This window comes from Erithacus rubecula (assembly GCF_903797595.1).
Source record: "Erithacus rubecula genome assembly, contig: scaffold_355_arrow_ctg1, whole genome shotgun sequence".
Lineage (NCBI taxonomy): Eukaryota > Metazoa > Chordata > Aves > Passeriformes > Muscicapidae > Erithacus > Erithacus rubecula.
Window position 1 is genome coordinate 86,393 of NW_027635977.1, and position 23,074 is coordinate 109,466.

Sequence of the window (23,074 nt, forward strand, 5' to 3'; positions counted from 1 at the left end):
ATGGTGACTCAGAGGGCCCCAGCTTGATTCAATATAAAGCTGACCAATTCATAGTTTTGGGAATGGCCCTTTCCATCCCCTTTGCAAACCACTCCTGATAACTTTCCAACTCTCTCGATTCAGCTGATCTGTTTGGGTCCCACCGTGGATTTTGGAATGGGAAATAATCTTTCACATCCAATTGCCGGGTTTTGTAATAAACTTCTGCCAGATCCACTGCTGTTTTTATAATTAATTATTTTTTGGTCTTGGTCACTGCATCCACTAATAATTGCATATTGTGCCAATCTGGATTTTGTTGTTTTGTTATATATCACAGATATTTACCAGTGTTAACTGGGTCACTGCATAATTTTTAGCAACCTTTTCCCATGCCTCCACATTGATTGTGGAGAAAGGAATTTTAACCAATACCATTTCTCCCTCTGGTCCCACTGACTTTCATACAGGTGCCTGAAATATCTTTGTTGTCAAGTCGGGTGTGTGGTCAGAGGAGAGTCTGCATCCCCTGAGTCTGCATCCTCATCCTCATTCCTTTCCTGTCTTATGTGGGGAGACTTGAGAAAATTGTCCTCCAGATCTCGCTCCTGAGTCACAATCTGGTAAACCTTATCTGATTTTGTACATCTCTGCCCTATACTGCACACTGAACATCACCACTTAAGCTTTCCTCTCTTATTCTCCCTCTCCTAGGGCCAATACCAGAGGGTCAGATGGTGCCTTGATCCCACAGTCCCCCTGCCATTCAGGGACATCTCAAAGGGAGAAAAGCGTATCGGCATATGATACCTCTCCCACTTCTCTCCTAAGAAGTAGCATGAGCTGTAATAGTGTGTTACAATCCAAAGTTCCACTAGGTGTCCACTTTGCTCAATTGTCCAATTTATATAAAGGGGCACGAGTCCTTGCAGAATCTAATAAGGTCTCTCTGTTTTCTGAATCCTCTTGCCCAGCAACATCTTTCCAATGTGCAAAAATACAGCCTAGTGGACTGCCTTTAGGGATCCCCTACTTTGTTCAGTTCCCAGTATCTCCTCCTTATTGTCCTGTCCCATTTCCACCCAAATCTCTCTTTGCAATCTCTCACAGTTCTTTCCCAATCTTCCTCCCACACACACGCCCAGGCTGCAGGGATTGAATGTGATTTGCCACAAACTTTAGGATCTCAGGTTCAAAATCAGCTTGGTTAGGATGCCTCCATTTACACTGAGGGCATAGAGCTTGTCGTCTCTCAGAGGAACAATACCAACGTTTTTCACAAGTCCTTCGCTGTAACAGTAACCACGCGGGGTGCCAACCAAATGTCCCATAACACCCGCAAAAACAAGCTATTCCACTTCTCTCTTGAATGTCCAGATCCTCTTATGTAGCCTGTTCCCAATCCAAAGCTACCAACCTCCCTGTTGAAGTTCTATATATACCTTCCAGATAAAATTGAGCATTTCCTCTTTCTATACAATAGTTCACTGGATTCAGAAATTCCCAAGGATGCTGCCCAAACCACTGAGGGAGGGGGATCCTTTCTATTCATCAATTCAAAATATGCTCAAACCACCACACTGTAACTCTGACAGTTCACAAATATGAGCCCCTTGTATCTTAAATTCCCAAGGGTCAAAGGCACAGCACTGCAGGTAGGAAGTTCCTTTAATTTCTCCTGCCAAGCTTACATTGTCCTTTCACCCTACAGTGGTCCGGTTCCCCTCTGTATTCAAAACTCTCCTGGTTCACGCTGAAGCCACATGGAAAGAGCCTGCCTACACAGCTGGGCTCTTTCAGCTTGGGGTCAATCTTAACTACCACTTCTGAGCAAACTAAAACAAAGCAGCCAACAACACAGTCAGAGTAACAACACAGAACAAGATTACCAGTTTGCTGCAATTATAACTTTTGTCACAAGACGGCAGCATTAATCTAAAATACACAATGACCAGCAGTGGCAGGGGACTGAACACCAAGACTTACAGGGAATACCATCCCCCACAAACAGGCATTCCCACCACACAACCTGAATCCCAAAGCCAAAATCACGGCAGGGAAGGGTATCTCTCTATTAAGGGACTGTGATAAATGTGATTCATGCTAACTAAATTGTAACTATATCAGCAAAATTATTTTTTCATATCAATAGAAAATAATTGTTGCAAAGCAAAAAGGACATCACGGAACAGGCTGTGATATTGCTGAGTGGGCTGTGACAGCACTGGATGGTTGTGTGACACCATAGAGAGGGCAGTGAGGTCACAGAGGAGACTGTGCCATCATAGAGGGTGACTCTGTGATATCAGACAGCAGACTGTGACATTACAGAGCAGCTGTGTGATGTCCCAGAAAAGGCTGTGGCATCAGAGAGTGTGTTCTGCCATCACAGGGTGGCTATGTGACATCAGAGAGGGGCTGTGACATCCTGGAGCAGGATGTGACATCACAGAATGGCCATGTGACATCCCAGGGCAGATTGTGTGACATCACAGCAATGACTGTGACTTCAAAGATCACAGGGGCTGTGTGACATCACAAGGGTTATATGACATCACAGGGCAGTGTGACATCACAGGGGGCTGTATGACATCACAGGGACAGTATGATACCACAGGGGCTGTGTGACAGCACATGTGGCTGTATGACATCACTGGGGGCTGTGTGACATCACAGGGTCTGTGTGACATCATAGGGTGCTGTGTGACATCATAGGGTGCCATGTGACATCACAGGGGCTGTGTGGCATCATAGGGTGCTCTGTGACATCACAGGGCTGTGTGAGGTCACTGGGGAGGTCACTCTGCCCCGTTCCCCCCTCACAGTCCAACGCTGCTCGTGCACAGGGGGGTCCCCTGTCCCCCCAGGTCCCCCCGCCCCCCATGCCGCAGCCTCCCCCAGAGGATGTTCCATGAGATCGACCCCAGAGCCTGACACGGGGACAGGGGCCGGGCCCTGGGGGTGGCACAGGGGGACAGGGACCCCCCGGCAGCGTCCCCGTGTCCCAGGGCCAGAGCCTGGGCCAGGGCTCCTTCACCCTGTTATGAGCCAGGGGCTGAGAGCATTTGAAAAATCCCCAGCACGGGATCAGCAAAAACCAGATTTAATGTTAAGCTACAGCACTGTGATAAATTATCTCCACTGAAGGTTATAAATGAGGATTGTTAGAGAGTTGGAATTGTCACTTACCTTATCATGTGATACACTGTTCTGTATGACCACAGTTCATTCTTTAATCCGGTTGTTGTATTCCCTTCATTAAATCCAGTTTGTTGTATTCCCGGTTCCAGTTTGTTCCCTGTTACTTCCCACTTCTGCCCTCTCCCCTGCCTCATTTCTGGCCTGGCTGCTGCTGCTCCCCTCCTGTCCATCAATTGAAAGAACGCGCCCAACGTGTAAAATCGCAAAGCTCCCGAAACACCACTCTTCAGGGGAGCTCCTTGAAGAGAAAAAGCCCCTGGAACAGCGAGCCAATACAAGATTCGGGAACCCTCCAGACACCACACACTCAGCTATGGCTCCACCTGCTAAAGATTGCCTTCCTCCTCCAGTTGTAATGTCACCATTTTATGAAAAGCGAATTTACATACAAACAGCCCTAAACAACACTAGACACTGCAAGTCCATGGGCAGACCCACGAGCTTGGAAGCACACACCCCCGTTTCTGTGAGAGTTCACAAGGGGTGTGTTCTATCTCCTTTCTGGCGTGGTTAGGCAGCAGTACCGCCATGGAACATTCCCTTGGGTTCTCTGCTGCTTCTAGTAATAAAGAGCTCCATAGTTAAAGGCTTCGGCTCTGGGCACGGGGCTCTCCGGCCTCTCTGGGATTGATGATCACCCACAGCAAAGGGAGAGAACAGGAGAAAGAGAGAGAAGGAGATTGGCAATCAGGGCTCGCAGTCGCAGCGCCCAGTCCTGCTCCGCCGGGGCTCGGAGCCGCAGCGCAGGAAAAAATGGATCCGCGGCTGGCGGTGCTCGCCCCGCTTTGGGCCGAAGGCGGCGGATTGTAGGCAGAGCTGGAGCGCAGGCCCCGGGAGCTGAGCACAGCCCGGCCCGGGGGTCCTGCAGTGCGCGGCCGAGGAGGGTCCCGGGGATCCCGGGAGGGAATCCCGGGGAATTCCCGGGAATGCCCCGTGCCCTCCCCCCGCTTTTGCCCTCGGGCGCTTTGGCTTTTGCCTTCCGAAGCCAGCGGCAATGCCGGGATCTGCCCAGCGACCGGTGACGCCTCTGCACACTCGGGCTGCCATTGGCTGGCAGGAAAGAGCGGGGCCAATGGCGGGGCCGGAGGCTGCTCAGGGGCGGGGCCGCAGCCGAGCAGCGCCATGGCTCCAGCGCTGGGGCTGGGGCGCTCCTGGGGGCCCCGGGGGGCGGCCAGAGCTGAGGGGGACCCCCGGCCCCGGGACTCTTTGATCGCCCATTCCAGAGCACGGAGAGACCCTCACACCCCCATTCCCGGGCGCCTTGATCCCCCCGAACCCTCATTCCCGGCCATGCGTTCCACCCTGCACCCCCTTATCCGGCACCAGTAACCCCGGCACCCCTTTCCCGGCCATCCCGCCTCTCCTGGCCCGCAGAGTCCCCTTCTCCTTGACCCAGAGACCCCCTGCACCCCTATTCCTGCCTTTCCCAGCACCCAGCCCATCCTTCCCTCAACACTGAGGACACCCTTGACCCCTATTCCCGGCCATCCCGGCTTTCCCCGCCCTGTTCTGCAGGTGGGGAAACCGGGGACCCTTGGAGCTCCCTTTGCTGCATCCAGGGAACCCCTGCTGCAGGAGGTTTCTGCCTGTGCCCTCCTGTCCCACGGCAGCGTCCGCGGATCCCATGAGCTCGCCAAGGACGGCCGGGAATTCCTCTCCTTCCAGCTGCGATCCGGGACATTTGTGGTGGCCGCCGGCGCTGCCCAGGTCACCAAGAGGTGCTGGGAAACTGAGGAGATCGAGACTGAGGAATTCACACATGACCTGGGGCACACCTGCCAGGAATGGCTCTGGAAATATGGCAGGGATGAAACCAGAAGGGGAAACCGATGGAAGTTCCCTCTGGAGTGCTCTGCCTGGGGTGCTCTGTGCAGTGCGGCAGAGAGTGAGAAACACTGCCAGACTGTCACTCATCACAGTTCTCAGGGTTTTGGGTGAGATGCTTGCAGCAGATCCAGCGCTGAGGAGAGTTCAGGGGGGTCCCTTAGCATTTGGGTTCCCCTGGGATTTGCAGAGAACACCCCGTTCCCCCCAGAATCTCCCTGAACACGCTGGCGCTGCCCGAGCGCAGTGAGAAGGTTCATACCCAGCAGGGGGTCCCAGCTCTGTCACCGGCATCGCCCAGGTACCCCCAAAACCTCCCGGGAACCCCAAACACCCCCGGGGCTCCGCTGCCCGAATCAACGGGAATGGTGTTGCTCTTTTAAGTGCAATTTCAGTGGAGCCTTCCAATTGACGGCTCTTTAAAGGGGCGATGGTAGAGGCAATCCCTAAAATCCACCCTGGGGGCAAAATATCCCCTACAGGGGGTTGTAGTGGGGGCTTCCCTACAAATGTCACTTTAAGCCATCATGATCCCCCCTTAAAAGGGGCCTTGGGGACTGTGGACCCACTAACACCCTAAAATGGAGAGGAAAAACACCCTTGAAGTGGTAGGATCCACCCCAAAAACCTTAAAAAGAGAAAAAACTCCTCTTCAAATGGACCTGAAGAGCCTTAAACGCCCTCACAGAGGGACAGGATCCCCTCCTGTGCTGGGGCCGCTCCGAGCCGGGAACTCTCCCGTTCGCTGCACTCGGGGGAGCCCCGAACGACGACGGGTCCTGGGCTGAGCCCCCCACTCAGCCGGGGGTGCGGAGGGAACTGGGGGGGCTGGGACAGGGCTTGGGGGTCCTGGGGTTAACTGGGGGACCCTCAGTGGGTCCCACTTCCCGCTGTCCCCCCTCTCCCACCTCTTTCCCATTTTCACCTTCAAAGGTCCGATCCTCCCAGCCGGGTTTGGGGGTCCCTGGGCCTTTTCCCTTCGTGTCCGAGCCCGGTCACACGGCCAGAGGGTCGGAGAAAGGGGAGGAGGAGGAGGAAGAGGAGAGACAGAGGAGGAGGAAGGATAAGGAGGATCGAGAGGAGGCACCACGTGCGTTCCCCGCTCTCTGTATCCGCAGCTCCTTCGCCCCCAGACCATCGCCCCCCGCATCCCGCAGGTGCCCGGGGAGGGGGAGCTCGCCCCAAATATCCTGGGTGTTTTTTTTGAAGGGGGGAGGGGTATTTGGAGCTGACACGAAATAGATTTGTGTTATAAATGCATGACATGTTGTTGGCTCTTTGCAAGTATTCGGATAAATGCTATATGTATAATGTTAAAATAGCATCTCTATATGGATATAGTCTTGGTGAATAGTAAAAGTCAGACATAAGTTTTTTAGAGATAGTATGCTTAAACCACCTGCTTAGTCAAAGATAAGAGCCCGTGAACATGTGATGGGGACCCTGCAGTTGACAAGACAATTATCAACACTCAGCACCTGGGACCACCACCCAAATTAAAAGGGAGAAGGAGAAGAATAAAACCAAAAGCCAAGAAACACGCATGCTCTAAAAAGGAGGACCCAAGGAGTGGCCATGCTAAACAGTTCCCAGAAACAGCTGACTGTGCATGAAGGTCTATGAACATGTAACAAAGGGATGGATTGTGAAACGTATTTAAAGGGGTGTTCCCGAAGCAGCGGTGTGCTCTCGGCAGCATGCCAAGCACCCTGCCGTTTTAACCCTTTGCTTCACATATGTCTCCTGTTGTCTTTTTATTAAACCTTTTAATTCTCCCAAAACACTGAACCGTGTTTTTCACAACAGCATTCCCGGCGTCAGGAATTTAGAATCCTTCAGATCCTCACAAATCTTCCCATGGAATGATGCTTTTCCAGAGATAGGTATTTGAAATCCTCCTCTTCCCCTCTCAAATTCCCATTGAATTCTGGCATCCCAGGCAATATAAATACAGAATTCTCCAGTTCCACTCAGAAATTCTCATGGAATAATGGAAATCCTGGCAGCAAGAATTTTGAATCCTCCTGCTTCCCTCCCAAATTCCCACCGAAACTATGGAATTACAGCATTCCTGGAGTCAGACATTTGGAATCTTCCAGTTGCATTTCCAAATTTTCAGGTAAAACTGCGATTCTGGCTCTCAGTAATTTGGAATCCTCCAGCTTTGCATTCAATTCCCCAGGGAATAACAGCATTCCGGGTGTCGGGAATTGAGAACCCCCCAACCTAAATTTTAGCAATTTAAAAATTGCATTTTAGCAATTTCAACAACCGAAAATTTCACCCAATTCCCAAAGAATAGCAACATTCTAGGTGTAAGGAATAAGAATCCTCCAGTTCCCAATCCAAATTCCCTTGAAATAGTGGCATTCCAGGCATCAGAAATTTCAGATATATTTCATATGCCCTCCCAAGTGCCCATGGAATAAAAGTGTATCAGGCAGGGGGATAGTAGAATCATCTAGTTCCCCTCCTGAATTCCCATAGAATTATATCTGCCACGACATTGGAAATTTAGAATTTGCCAGTTCCCCATCCAAATTCCCAGAGAGTAACAGAATTCTGAGTCAGGGATTTGGAATCCTCCAGTTCCCTACCCAAACTGCAACTGGAATAATGGCGTTCTGGGTATTAAGGAATTTGGAATCTTCCAGCTCCGCAACCAAATTCCCGTGGAGTAACAGCATTCCAGACATCAGGAATTGAGAGGATTTCAGTTGCCCTCCCAAATTCCCATGGAATAATGGCATGCTGGGTGTCAGGAATTTAGCACTCCGTACGCTTTACCTAATTTCCCCCTAATTCCCATCAAATAAAAGCATTCAAGATTTCAGGAATTTTGAATCCTCCAATTCCACTCCCAAATTCCCATGGAATAATGGTATTCTGTGTGTTGGGAATTTTGAACCCTCCAGTTTCCCTCCCATGGAAAAACAGGATTCCAGGCATCATGAAATTCAAATTCTCCATGTGCCTTCCGAAATTCTCATGGAATAACATCAGTCCAGGCATTGACATTTTGGACCCCTCCGGACCCCCTCCCCCACTCTCTAATTCCCATGGATTTGCAGCATCCTGGGCATTAGGAATTTAGAATTCTTCAGATGCCCTCCCAATTTCCCATGGAATAATAGCACGCCAGGTGTCAGGAATTTAGAATCTCCCATCGCCTTCTCTAATTCCAATCATATTCCCATGGAATAATGGCATTCTGGGTGTCAGGAATTGAGAATCACCCCTACAACCTCGAAATTCCCACTAGTATCCTAAAGAATAACAGCATTCCAGGTGTCAGGAATTGAGAATCCCCCAGTTCTACTCCCAGATTCCCGTAGAATTACAGCATTCCCGGTTTTCAGAATTTTAATTCCCATGGATTAACAGAAATCCTGGCAGATGGAACTCTGAATCTTCTAGCTTGCCTCCCAGATTCCCTCTCAAATTGTGGAATGACAGCATTCCTGGCATCAGGAATTTGAAAACCTGAAGCTCCCCACACAAATTCCCAGAGAACAATGGCATTCCAGGTATGGAGAATATGGAATCCTCCAGTTCCCCTTCTAAATTCCCAGGGAATATCAGAATTCTGGGCGTCAGGGATTTGGAATCCTCCAGCTCTGCACCCAAATCCGGGTGTTGGGAAATTAGAATTCCCCAGTCTTCTCAAATTCCAAACATATTCCCATGGCATAATGATATTCCAGGCATCAGGAATTGAGAATCATCCAATTCAATTCCCATATTCCCATGGAATAACATCATTCCGCTTGTTGGGAATTTAGAATCCCCCATAAAACATCCCAAAATCCCACTCAATTCCCAAGGAAGAGCAACATTGCAGCCGTCAGGAATTGAGAACCCTCCAGCTCCCTTCCCAAATTCCCACAAACACCAGGAATTACAGTATTCTAGGCATTGGGTATTTGGAACCCTCCAGCGCCGCACCCAAACCCCCATGGAAGAACAGCATTCCAGCTCTGAGGAATTGAGAATCCTCCAATGTCAGTCCCAATATCCCATTGAATAATGGCATTTCCGGGTGTCGGGAATGTAGAATCACTGTAGGCCCTCCAAGTTCCCACCAGAATCCTTAAAAATAACAGCATTCCAGGTGTCAGGAATTGAGAAACCTCCAGTTCCACTCCCAGACTCCAGTGGAATTACAGAATTTTTGGCCTTGGAAAATTTGAACCCTCTAGTTCCGCTCCCAAATTCCCATGGAAAAGGCAGATTCCAGGCATCATGAACTTCGAACTGTCCATGTTCCATCCCAAATTTCCATGAGATAACAGGAGTTTGGACATTGGAAGTTTCGACATCTCCTGTTCCCCTCCCAGTTCTCATGGAATTGCAGCATCCTGGCCCTTAGGAATTGAGAATTCTCCAGATGCCCTCCCAATTTCCCATGCATAAATGGCACGCGGGTGTCAAGAAATAAGAATGCCCCATAGCCTGCTCAAATTCCGATCGTATTCCCATAGAATAACTAGTTCCCTGGTTTTAGGGATTGAGTATCATCTTGTTCTACTCCCCTACTCCCACGGAAAAAATAGCATTCCGGGAGTCAGGAGTTTAGAATCCCCGATAAGGCTTCCCAAACTTCCACCCAATTCCAAGCAATAGCAACATTCCAGGTGTCAGGAATTGAAAATCTTCCAGTCCCCCTCTCAAATTCCCACAAAAACCATGGAATTACAGGATTCTGGACACTGAGAATTTTGAATCCTCCAACACTGCAGCCAATTTCCCATGGAATCACGGCTTTCCAGGTGTCAGGAACTTAGAATGCCCCAGCTCCCTTCCCAAATTCCCGCCAGAACCCCAAAGAAAAACAGCATTCCAGGTGTCAGGAATTGAGAATCCTTCAATTCCACTCCCAAATTCCCACAGAATTATGCTATTCCCAGTTATGGGAATTTTGAACCATCCAGTTCCCCTCACGTATTCCCATGGAAGAATGGCAATTTGGGCATCGAGAATTTGGAATCCTCCTGCTTCCCTCTCAGATTCCTACTGAAATTACAGAATTACAGCATTCCCGGTGTCAGGAATTTAGACTCCTCCAGATCCTCAGAAGACATCCCATGGAATGACAGTCTTCCAGGCATGGGGTATTCAGAATTCCCCTCTTTCCCTACAAATTCCCATGGGTATCCAGCATCCTGGGTATTAGGAATTTAGAATTCTCCAGCTCCCCACCCAAATTCCCAGGGAACAACACAATTCTGGGCATCAGAAATTTGGAACCCTCCAGGACCGCACCCAAACCTCCATGGAAAAAGAGCATTCTGGGGACGAGAATTGAGAATCCTCCAGTTGCACTTTCAATATCGCATGGAATAATGGCATTCCGGGAGTTGGGAATGTAAGATCCCTCCTACACCCTCCAAATTCCCACCCAGAAAACAGGTGCCAGAAAACCCCAAAGAATAACAGAACTCGAAGTGTCAGGAATTCAGATTCCTTAAGGTCCACTCCCATACTCCCCTGGAATTATGGCATTCCCAGGGTTGGGAATTTTGAAAGCTCCACTTCTCTCAAATTCCCATGGAATAACAGTGTCCAAGTTTAGGACAAATTTGGGGAAAAAAGAGCTCCAAAGGGCCCCCCCCCCCCCCTTTTCTTTTTTACAATTCCTTCCTTCAATGAGCTCAGAAAGAATTGTTCTTGTGGTGAAAATGGAAAAAAACTTTTTATTAACAAAATACAAAAGAAACACTCCCCCAACCCAAACCCAGATGAGACGAACCCAGCCGGTCCTCGCCGGGGAGAGTGGCAGAGCCTCCCAAGCCGACCTCCAGCAGCGGCCCCCGAAGTCCAGATCCTTGTCCTCCGGAGTCGGTGCAAATCCCTGGAGCAGGGAGAAGGGAGAGAGGGGGAGGGGCAGCCGGGAGCAGGCCCAAAGCAAGCCCAAGACAAGCTAAAGCGAGCCCAAGACAAGCAAAAGCAAACCCAAGACAAGCCAACACGGGGGCACAGACAAAACAGCTGGGGGAAAAGGGAAAAAACGGACAAAGAAGCCAGGGGAGGGGGTCACAGCTGAGCAGACGGCAGAGAGCAAGACACAGCCCACAACCGAAGCGCAGCAAGAGAGCGAGAGCCGGAAAACACCAGCCTAGATAAAACCATCCGAGGGAGGGACCGGCAGCTGCACGGGGGAAGCAAGGAGAGGAGCCAGTCCAAACATCAGCCCATAACATTCCACCCCTTATCCCACATCGTGATCATTAACACACGATTGGGATACACACTCACTAAACACGATATGGAAATTTCCTGACTTGCTTAAACCTTCAATACTTACACATTTCTTTCTATTCATAGAATCTAGTATACAATGGTGGCAACACTCAACAATAACATTTGTCTATACTTCATCCTATAGTCAGATCTCCCTGAGGTACACAGCAGGTTGTTCCATCCTTCTGCATTATCCACCAAGTACATCCTGGTCCTTGAGCAAAGGCAATCCCACGAATGGGTTTGCCTGTACTCGAGGCAGGATGAATCCATACTGTCTTTCCTAGCAACCCTCTAACATGGGCCACTGGGACTTTATCTCCATCTATCACATTAAGGCCTTCAGACTGGGCGGGACCTGCTCGGTTGGTGGAACCTCGAGTGTTGACTAACCAAGTGGCTTTTGCCAGGTGCTGCTCCCAGTTTTTTAAAGATCCCCCACCCAATGCCTTTAATGTGGTCTTCAACAATCCATTGTACCTCTCCACTTTACCTGCAGCTGGTGCATGGTAAGGGATATGGTACACCCACTCAATACCATGTTCCCTAGCCCAGGTGTCAACAAGCTTATTTTTAAAATGCGTCCCATTGTCTGACTCAATTCTCTCAGGGGTACCATGCCTCCAAAGGACCTGCTTTTCCAGGCCCAGGATGGTGTTGCGGGCAGTAGCATGGGACACAGGGTAAGTCTCCAACCACCCAGTGGTGGCTTCCACCATGGTCAGCACATAACGTTTTCCCTGGCGGGTCTGAGGCAGTGTGATGTAATCAATCTGCCAGGCCTCTCCATACTTGTATTTGGACCACCGTCCACCATACCAGAGGGGCTTTACCCGCTTGGCCTGCTTGATGGCAGCGCAAGTGTCACAGTCATGAATGACTTGGGTAATGCTGTCCATGGTAAGATCCACCCCTCGGTCTCGTGCCCACTTATAGGTGGCATCCCTACCCTGATGGCCTGAGGCATCATGGGCCCATCGAGCCAAGAACAACTCTCCCTTATGTTCCCAATCTAAGTCTATCTTTGAGACCTCTATCTGTGCAGCCTGATCTACCTGCTTGTTGTGCCTGTGTTCTTCATTAGCCCGACTCTTGGGAATATGGGCATCCACATGACGGACTTTCACGGGGAGCTTCTCCACCCGAGTGGCAATGTCTTTCCACTCATCAGCAGCCCAGATTGGTTTTCCTCTGCGTTGCCAGTCAGCCTTTTTCCACCTTTCCAGCCAACCCCACAGAGCATTGGCTACCATCCACGAATCAGTGTAAAGGTAGAGCTTTGGCCATTTCTCTCTCTCAGCAATGTCCAAGGCCAGCTGAACAGCTTTGAGTTCCGCAAGTTGACTCGATCCACCTTCTCCTTCGGTAGCTTGTGCAACCTGTCGTGTGGGGCTCCATACGGCAGCTTTCCACTTCCGGTTCATCCCCACAATGCGGCAGGAACCGTCGGTGAAAAGGGCGTAGCGTGTTTCATCTGCTGGCAGCTGGTTGTACGGTGGAGCTTCTTCAGCCCGGGTCACTTGCTCCTGCTCCTCTTCATCAGAGAGACCAAAATCTTCACCTTCTGGCCAGTTTGTAATTATCTCTAAAATCCCAGGGCGATTTGGGTTACCAATACGGGCGCGCTGCGTGATGAGGGCAATCCACTTGCTCCATGTGGCGTCAGTGGCATGGTGAGCAGAGGGAACCTTTCCTTTGAACATCCACCCCAGCACTGGCAGTCGGGGTGCCAGGAGAAGTTGTGCTTCTGTGCCAGTCACCTCTGAGGCAGCTTGAACTCCTTCATAGGCAGCCAAGATTTCCTTCTCTGTGGGAGTGTAGTTGGCTTCGGACCCTCTGTAGCTTCTGCTCCAGAATCCCAGGGGTCGGCCTCGGGTCTCACCAGGCACCTTCTGCCAAAGGCTCCAGGACAGACCATGATTTATACATTCCTGAAGCAGATTCCAACATTCTCATAAATCTCCTGTAAGCCATTGCAACCAAGCCTAGCCCGATGAGCATTTTCGTCAATATTCCTTTCATACAAAAACTACGCATCAAAGACAACACCGGAGCTATCTCCGGATGAGTAAACAGACCCATTGACCACAAAGGCATCAAAACATCAAAGAAACCTAACGAGCCGACATACAAACAGGTCCCCACCACGAAAGACATTATGGATTTAAGAAACTTAGCCATGCCGACAGCTGAAACCAACATAGTATTAGATAAAAGTTTTTTCCACTTTTTTCTGGTGCTGATAATCTGAAGGTCGTGAGTTCGATCCTCACACGGGGCACCAAAAAGTATGTCCAAGTTTAGGACAAATTTGGGGAAAAAAGAGCTCCAAAGGGCCCCCCCCCCCCTTTTCTTTTTTACAATTCCTTCCTTCAATGAGCTCAGAAAGAATTGTTCTTGTGGTGAAAATGGAAAAAAATTTTTATTAACAAAAATACAAAAGAAACACTCCCCCAACCCAAACCCAGATGAGACGAACCCAGCCGGTCCTCGCCGGGGAGAGTGGCAGAGCCTCCCAAGCCGACCTCCAGCAGCGGCCCCCGAAGTCCAGATCCTTGTCCTCCGGAGTCGGTGCAAATCCCTGGAGCAGGGAGAAGGGAGAGAGGGGGAGGGGCAGCCGGGAGCAGGCCCAAAGCAAGCCCAAGACAAGCTAAAGCGAGCCCAAGACAAGCAAAAGCAAACCCAAGACAAGCCAACACGGGGGCACAGACAAACAGCTGGGGGAAAAGGGAAAAAACGGCCAAAGAAGCCAGGGGAGGGGGTCACAGCTGAGCAGACGGCAGAGAGCAAGACACAGCCCACAACCGAAGCGCAGCAAGAGAGCGAGAGCCGGAAAACACCAGCCTAGATAAAACCATCCGAGGGAGGGACCGGCAGCTGCACGGGGGAAGCAAGGAGAGGAGCCAGTCCAAACATCAGCCCATAACAAACAGCAATCCTGGCAGTGAGAATTTTGAATCCTCCTGCTTCCCTCCCAGATTCCCAGCAAAACTATGGAATTACAGCATTCATAGCGTCATGAATTTGGAATCCTGCAGCTCCCCACAAAATTTTCCGGAGAATAATGGCACTCCAGGTATGGAGAATTTGGAATCCTCCAGTTCCCCTTCCAAATTCCTCGGGAATAACAGAAGTCAGGTGTCAGGTATTTAGAATCCTCCAGTTCCCCACCCAAATTACAGTTGGAACTATGACATTCTGGGAATCTGGAATTTGGAACCTTCCAGTTCCCCTCCCAAATTCCCATGGAATAATGGTATTCTGTGTATTGGGACTTTTGGCACCTGCAGTTGCCCTCCCATGGAATAATGCATGGAATATGCCATGGAATAATGGCATTCCCGGTGTTGGGAATTTAGACTCTCCCATAAGCCATGCCAAATTCCTAAAAAATTTCCCAAGGAATAATGGCATTCCAAGTGTAAGGAATTGAGATTCCTATACCTCCCCCAAAAAATTCCCACCAAAAGCATGAAATTACAGCAATCTGGGCCTTCGGAATTTTGAACCCTCCAGTCCCCACCCCACCCCCCCCCCCCCCACCAAATTCCTTTAGAGAAGTGGAGTCCAGGCATCATGAATTCCGAATTGTCCATGTGCCATCCGAAATTCCATGGAATAATGGAAGTCCGGGTATCAATAATTCGGAAAACTCCACTTTCCCCACAAACTCCCATGGAATTGCACCATCCTGGGCATTAGGAATTTAAAATTCTCCAGATGCCCTCCCAAAATTCCCATGGAATAATGGTATTCTGCGTGTAGAGAATCTTCAATCCTCCAGTTCCCCACCCATACTCCCCTGAAATAATGGCATTCCAGGTGACAGGAATTTAGAATCCCCTATAAGGTGCCAGAAAATCCTACAAAATTCCCAAGGAATAACTGCATGCCATGGGCCGGGAATTATCAGTCCTCCACCTCCCCTACCAAACTCCCAACAGAACAATTAAATTACAGGATTCCAGGATTTGGGAATTTGGAATCCTTTAGTTCCTCTCCCAAATTCCCATGGAAAACAGTGATTCCAGGAGTCAGGAATTTTGAGTCATCCGTGTGCCCTCCCAAATTCCAACAGAATAATGGTAGTCTGGCCATGGGGAATTTGAAATCCTCCAGTTCCCCTCACAAATTCCCATGGAATTGCGGCATCCCAGGCAATAGGAATTTAGAATTCTCCAGATCTACTTCCAAATTCCCAGGGAATAACAGAATTCTGGGCATCGAGAATTTGGAATCCTCCAGTTTCTGCTCCCAATATCCCATGGAATAATGGCACTCCGGGTATCAGGAATTGAGAATCCCCCACACGCTGTTCCAAAATCCCACAAAATTCCCAAGCAATAACGGCATTCCAGGTGTAAGGAATTGAGATTCCTCCACCTGCCCCCCCAGATTCCCACCAAAACCATGGAACTACAGCACTCTGGGCATTGGGAATTTTGAGCCCTCCAGTTCCCCTCCCAAATTCCCATGGAAAAGTGGGATTCTAGGCATCATGAATTTTAAACCATCTGTATGCCCTCCCAAATTCTCATGGAATAGAGGCAGTCCTGGCATTGATAGTTTGGACACCTCCAGTTTCCCCCCCCCCACCACAAAATTCCCATGGAATTGCAGTATTAGGAATTATCAGAATTAGGATTAGGAATTTAGAATTCTCCAGATGTCCTCCCAATTTCCCATGGAATAATGGCACTCCAGGTGTCAGGAATTTAGAATCCCCCATAGCCTTCTCTAATTCCAGCCATATTCCTATGAAATTTCTACATTCCAGCTGTCAGGAACTGAGAATCCTGCAGTACTGCTCCCATACTCCCATGGAATAATGACATTCCGGGTATCAGGAATTCAGAATTCCTCATAAGGCTTCCCAAACTTCCACCCAATTCCCAAGGAATAGCAACATTCCAAGTGTCAGGAACTGAGAATCCTCCAGCCCCCTCCCAAATTCCCACCAAGACCATGGAATTACAGCATTCTGGGCATTGGGAATTTGGAATCCCCCTGTTCCACTCCCAAATTTTCACGCAATTATGGCATTCCAATGGAATACTGGATGTCAGGAACTTAAAATCTTTCAGTTCCCCACCCAATTTCCTCATGGAATAACGGCACTTCAGGTGTTGGGACTTTAGAATCCTTCATACACCCTCCCCAGTTCCCACCATTATGCCAAATAATAATTACATTTTAGGTGTCAGGAATTGAGAATCCTCCAGTTCCAATCCCAAATTCCCATGGAATTACAGCATTCCCAGTTTTGGGAATTGTGAACCCTCCAATTCTCCTCAGAAATTCCCATGGAATAATGGCATTCCGAACAGTTAGAATTTTGACTCCTACTTCTTCCCTCCCAGACTGTCACCAATACTAAGAAATTACAGCAGAAATTCCAGGTGTTAGGAATTTGGAATCCTCCAGGTCTGCACCCAAATTTCTATGGAATAAAGGCATTCAGGTATCCAGAATTTAAAATCCTCTGGCTCCTCTCAAAATTTCCCATGGAATAATGGGTTTCCAGATGTTAGGCATTTCCAACCATCTGTATGCCCTCTGAAATTGCCATGGAATTGCAGCATACCAGGCATTGGCAATTTATAATTCTCCGCTTCCCCTTCCCAATTCCCAGGGAATAACAGAATTATGGGCGTCAGATACTTGGAATCTTTCAGCTCTGCACCCAATTCCTCACAGAATAAGAGCATTCCAGGTGTCCAGTATTGACAATCCTCCATTTCCCATCCCAATTTTCATGGAATAATGACATTCTGGGTGTCAGGAATTTAGAATCCACCATATGCCCTCCCAAATTCACACCAAATTCCCATGGAATAACAGCATTGCAGGTGTCAGGAATTGAGAATCCACCAGTTCCCCTCCCAAATTACCATGGAATAACTGCATTCCAGGTGCTAGGAACTGAGAATCCTCTTGTTCCCGTCCCAAATTCCCATGGAATAATGATGTTCTGAGAGTTGGGAATCTTGAATTTACCAGTTGAGAACTGTTAGGAATTGAGAAACCTCCAGTTCCCTCCCATACATCCACGGAATAATGGAATTCCAGGAATCAGGAATTCAGAATCTCTCATAAGGCTTCCTAATGCAATTAATTCCTACTAATGCAATTAATTCTTAATGCAAATAATTCCTATTCCCAGGAAATAGCAACATTCCAGGTGTCAGGAATTGAGAATCCTCCAGCCCCCCTCCCAAATTCCCACAAAGACCATGGAATTACAGGATTTTGGACACTGGGAATTTTGAATCCTTCATTTTTCCTCCCAAATTCCCATGTAATAACAGCATTCCAGACGTCCGAAATTTCGTATTGTCTGTATGCTCTACCAAATTACCATGGAATAACAGCCTCCCAGGCATGGGGAATTTAGAATTCTTCAGTTCCCCTCCCAATTTCCCAGGGAGTAACAGAATTCTGTGTATCAGGAATTTGGAGTCCTCCAGATGCCCTCCCCATTTCCCATGGAATAATGTCATTCCGGATGTCAGGAGTTTAGAATCCCCCATTCACCTGCCACAAACTCCTATCATAATTCCATGGAACAACAGCATTCCAGTTCTCAGGAATTTAGAATAATCCACTTCCCCACCCAAATCCCCATGGAATTACAGCATTCCCAGTTTTGGGTATTTTGAGCCCTCCAGTTCCCCTCATAAATTCCCACTGAATAACTGCATTCCAGGCATTGTGAATTTACAGTCCTTCTGCATCCCTCCCAAATTTCCTGCTTTCTTCCAGATTCCCATTAAGTCTATGAAATTATAGCATTCCTAGCATTGGGAATTTAGAATCCTCCAGGTCTCCTCCCAAATTTCCACTGAAACCATGGAATTAACCACATGTCAAATCAATTTGAAGTTGGAATCCTCCAGTACGCCTGCCAATTCCTATGGAATAACCACACTTCAAACTCTGGGAATTTCGAATACTCCATTTCCTCTCCCAAATTCCCACCTAAACCCTGCAATAAAGGCATTCCAGGCATTAAGAATTTGGAATCCTCCAGGTTGCCTCCCAAATCCCCATAGCATAGCAGCATTCTATGCACTGGAATTTTCAAATCTTCTATATGCCCTCTTAAATTCCCACCAAAACCTTGGAATTACAGCAATCAGGGGGTAGGACACTAAGAATCCTCCAATTCCCCTCCCTAATTCCCATGGAATCCTCCAGTTCCTATCCCATACTCCCATGGAATAATGGTATTCGGGGTGTAAGGAATTTAGAATCCCCATATGCCCTCCCAAATTCCCACCAAATTCTCATAGAATAACCACATTTGAGGTGTCAGGAATTTCTAATCCTCCAGTTCCCGTCTCAAAATCCCATGGAATAATGATGTTCTGAGTGTTGGGAATCTTGAATCCCCCAGTTCCATCATATATTCTCATGAAATCATGGCATTCCAGGTGTAAGGAATTTAGAATACCACCTAAGTTGTCCCAAAACCCTACAAAATTCCCAAGGAATAAGAGCATTCCAGGTGTCAGGAATTGAGATTTCTCCAGCTCCTCTCCCAAATTCCCACCAAAACCATGGAATTACAGCATTCTTGGCAATGGGAATTTGGAATCCTGCAGTTCCTCTCTCAATTTTCCATGGCCTTGTGGGAATGGAATAGCATGAAAACAATTACCAGGGAACTGGACTGGCCAGTGTACCATGGGATACCTTCTCCCTCAGTTACAGATTACAAACCAAACGAATGAATTGACAGGTAATCTTCAAGGACTATGGAAGCACAGACTCACTAAGGCAACACCCAATAACCCACCAGTCTGATACAGCACCAGGCTTCACAGATTGTTAGGCCGTTGCTCCCAAATTTAGGAATTGCACAGCTGTAACATGCCATTTCAAGCATTCAAGCCAAAATAGAATTGACTGCTAATTCAACAGCGGGTGCTTTAAGAAGACTACAAACTGAAACAAACTCAGTAAAAGAAGCAGTCTTTCAAAACCACATGGTGTTAGATATGGGAACAGTCAAATGGGAGGAGTTTGTATTCTAATTTATACCAGTTGTTGCACTTATATAGATCAGTCAGGGCAAAAGCTAACCACTGGCTATTTGGGCAGACAATCCTATAGAGCATGCCCAGGAAGCAGGGGTGGAAAGTTCAAATCCAAGGAAGACTCATGAGCCTTCATCCAAAACAACCAGGAGGAGGCTGACAATCACCTTGTGCAGAAACCATGCACATGTTCAAGGGCTCACATAGTCATGTCATTACAAAATATGTTGCAAAATGAAAGATACCAAACACTTGCACATTAACTAAAAAACATATACAGGCTAGTACGGTGCAAAGAATGGACAGGTGATTTTGTTGTGGAGCAATGCCCATCACTCCAGGTATCAAATAAACAAATAACTGCCCCATAGGCCTTATATTATAGAGTACTACTGGTTTCTTGCCTAGTTTTCAGGCATCAGAATGCAGTGGATTTCAGCATCATCCTGCTGAGGAAAGAATTTGGTCCAAGCCTGCATCCCAATTTCAGACTGTACAGGAACACTGTGGACTTCTTCCCACTCAACCTGGAACTGTGCAACAGAACAGAAGTTCAGCCATTACAGCCCTGCATGGGAGAGACTTTAATTCATCTGGGAAGTGTTTCCTAAGGCCTTGTGTGCAATCCTTACTTGGGTTCTATAGTCAGAATTTGTATCCCAGGAACAATGGAATTAATTTAGCTATTCCAACATGTGTTTGCTGATGTTTGTCTTTGGAAATGGAGACAGTGCCTCTGTACAATCTAGTTGTACTGGGAAACTCAGCTGCTTATTGTGTGCTGGTGCTCCTGCCAATCCCTCCTACAAAAGACATTATTTCAGGACTAAGAGCTTCTGCCTTCAGACAGATACCAAGAGTTGCCAGCAGTTGCTCCAGGTGCTCCTGCCAACAGCCCCTGAAGGAAGGAGCACAGCCCCCGGTGCATGTGGGCTTTGGCTCCCTCTGACACAGAAGCCCCCGGGGCACAGGTCTCTGGGGCAGGAGCGGGGCACCAGCACTGCCAGGGCTCGGGGGGTGGCAGGTCTGTTTGGGCAAGGACTCTGCCACAGCTGCTGATTTCAGTGCTCGCAGGGCCCAGGGGTCAGAGCAGCATCCGTGCCCTGGCCCACACGATCCTTGCCTGTGTCACAGCCGTGGGTTTAGGATGACCACCAGCCGGGACGTGTCCCAAGGAGGCCAAGCCAGCTTCTGTGCAAGGCCCCGTGCCCTTCCCGCTGCAGCTGCGTCGGAGCCCTGGAGGCTCCTTCTGCTGCCCTGAGCCCGCAGAGCAGGGCAGCGATTGCTGATGGTTTGAGCCATTCCTAAAGATCCTGTTGGGCTGTCTTAGACACTTGGGGGGAGGGATTCCTTCCAACCTGGGCCACTTTGGGTGGGCTGGGGGCAGGCCAGCGTGTGCAAGGGCCGTTATTGAAATGGTTCAGCATGGTCACCATGGCATGGAACAGGACCGTTGGTGAGGTGTGGTGATATAAGAGCCAACGGTGACACGGCCACGGCACAGTGCTCGGAGCACACGACGGGACAGGACGGGACAGAGCGGTGCCGTGAGGAACCCCCGCACAGCGCACTCGTTCCTGTCGGACCCGGAGCTTCTCTGAGTGTCACTGACTGTTTGTCTCACAGCTTTCCCAAGGCATTTCTCTTCAAGGTGCCCTCGAGGCCAGACTCTGGCATGGCAGGCAGATTTGTCAACATCTTTGAAGTGTTTAGCAGAATAAAAAGGAGAGGCTCTAGAGTTCATCCAGCCCAACAGCCTGAAGAGCCGGAGCCATTTCAGCCAATGCAGGATGGTGAGTGGAGCAGCTGGGTAAAAGGGCTGAAGGCTGCTGCAACCTTGACCCATCCATCCCATCCCTTTGGGACATGCCCAGGGACAAGACAGAAGAGGGGCCGGGCAGACACCCCGCAGTGCCCGTGCTCCATCCCCTGGAGAATCCTGGGGCTGTCCCTGCCTGGGGAGCGCAGGGCTGGGCTCTGTTCTCCGGCCTCTCCTGCAGCCCCTCAGCTTTGGCTGCGCTCGCTCTTTGCCAGGTGCAGCCATGGACCACACACACGAGCAGGACCCCACCGGTGTCCTCTTCCACAGAACAGCACAGGTACCTGCAGCCATCCCCACCTGGGCTGGGCCTGCTGTCACTGCTCAGCCCAGCACAGCGCTTGGAGCACCCCATGGAACAGCCCTCTTTTCCTGCCCTTTGTTCTCCTGCTGCACTTCCAAATTTATCAAATACTTTTGGCAGGAAGTGACCAGCACCATGGGCACTGGGTCCATAGAAAAGTGTGAGGACTACACCACCAACACAAGTGCTGCCCTGCTTGACAAGCATGTAGAAGAGGGTTTGGCCAATCCCAAGCAAGTAAGCAGCCTGTGGCCAGGGTTTGATCCCTCCAAGAATTGGTTGGCCTCACAATTCACTGGGGCCTGCTGGTCCCTGTCAGACTTTGAGGACACCACAGTGTGGTGGGAAGGGAAGCACTTCTCTGGGGAAGCTGGGGACATTACTGCCTCTGGCAGCTTTCCAAGTCTTCCCATGCCTTCTTCAGGTGCCTGCCACGGTGAGATACATCCACCAGTGGCTCATGGCCAATGAGACTGATGAGCACAGGGTGGAGAGGTCCCTGCTGGATGTCACCGAGGCACAGCCCACTGATGTGGTGATGACTCTCCTGCGTGTGGCCCCATCGTGTGACAGGTATGGGGCCCACCTGCCCAGAGGGCTCAGGGCTCACCAGCCCATCACCCTGTACAGCCTGTTCTAGCTCTGTCTGAACAACAGAGAGTTCCAGGGCCCTCTGGCTGCTCCCTTTCCCAGCCCTGGCTTGTCAGCACCCACCCCATGCTCCCTCCCTGCCCCTCAGGAGCCTATCCCCACAGGGCTAAACTGCCTGGTTGCTGCTGGTGCGGGGCAATGGGCAGAGACACAGCTGGCAGCCAGCTCAGGTCCCTGCTGCTGCCAGGCCACGGTGCTGTGTCTCAGACTGCCCTGAGACAGAGTTCTGACCCTACAGAGCTGCTATGGCTATGTGGAAGACAATCTTGTGCTCGCCCAGGACTGCAAAGCCAGCGCGGTTGAGACTCCTGGATGTGCTGGGGAGCTGGCCAGAGCACAGCACGTGCACCTCCGATGGGGACACAACAAGAGTCTTTGCCCTGGCTGTGAGTTTCTGGAACTGGCCTTTGCTCACCCCAAGGCCGCACCTCCTGCAGCTCTCCACCCTCCTTCCCCCACCGAATCTCCCAGCCTCAGGTGCTGGGCTGAATCCTGGCCTAGGGGCAGCTTCAGGGGCACCAGGCCCGGCGCTCCCCCTGAATCTCCCCTGGCCTCTCCCTGCCACACTTGGGCCCTGCCACACGGATACCTCAGCACTGAGCGCTGTCTCGGGGTGTTTGTCCTTTGCAGGCAACTGTGGTGATGTGGAAGATCCTCCAGGAGCCCTGCATCCCACACATAGTGACACTGTATTTCATCCGCCTATTTGTCCACCTGCTCTTCCAAGCGTACTTCAGCACATGGGATACACCAGAGGAGGTTGATAAATTGTGGAAAACGTGCCAGAAAGAACACGGCTTTGCTGCCAGCTCCAACAGGTTTTCCATCCCAGTCCTTCTGTCCCTGCCATGTCCCCAGGGCAGGAGCCAGTGCTCCCAGCGTGACCTGAGCTTTGCTTTGCACACAGGTTTGCACTGGAGACCCTGAAGTCCCTGCTCTGCCGAATGCAGTGTGAGGATGTGGTGACGGCAATGGAGCGCAAGTGTGGCTGGGACACGCTGCTGTCTGCTGACTCCC

General features: G+C 49.7%; 2 long non-coding RNA genes across 2 annotated transcripts in view; both read left to right on the forward strand.

The window, feature by feature from the left end:
* LOC306816059 overlaps positions 1-21,584 on the forward strand; it is a 75,798-nt gene extending 54,214 nt beyond the window's left edge. Inside the window, exons 2-4 of the long non-coding RNA XR_013777563.1 lie at positions 20,935-21,076; positions 21,318-21,382; positions 21,527-21,584. This is a non-coding gene — a long non-coding RNA (uncharacterized lncRNA). The remainder of the gene's footprint in view (positions 1-20,934; positions 21,077-21,317; positions 21,383-21,526) is intronic.
* A 355-nt stretch (positions 21,585-21,939) lies between these two features.
* Positions 21,940-22,809, forward strand: LOC306816060. The gene is made up of 3 exons (XR_013777564.1): positions 21,940-21,979; positions 22,296-22,443; positions 22,688-22,809. It is a non-coding gene; the product is annotated as an uncharacterized lncRNA (long non-coding RNA).
* Positions 22,810-23,074: the final 265 nt, after the last annotated feature.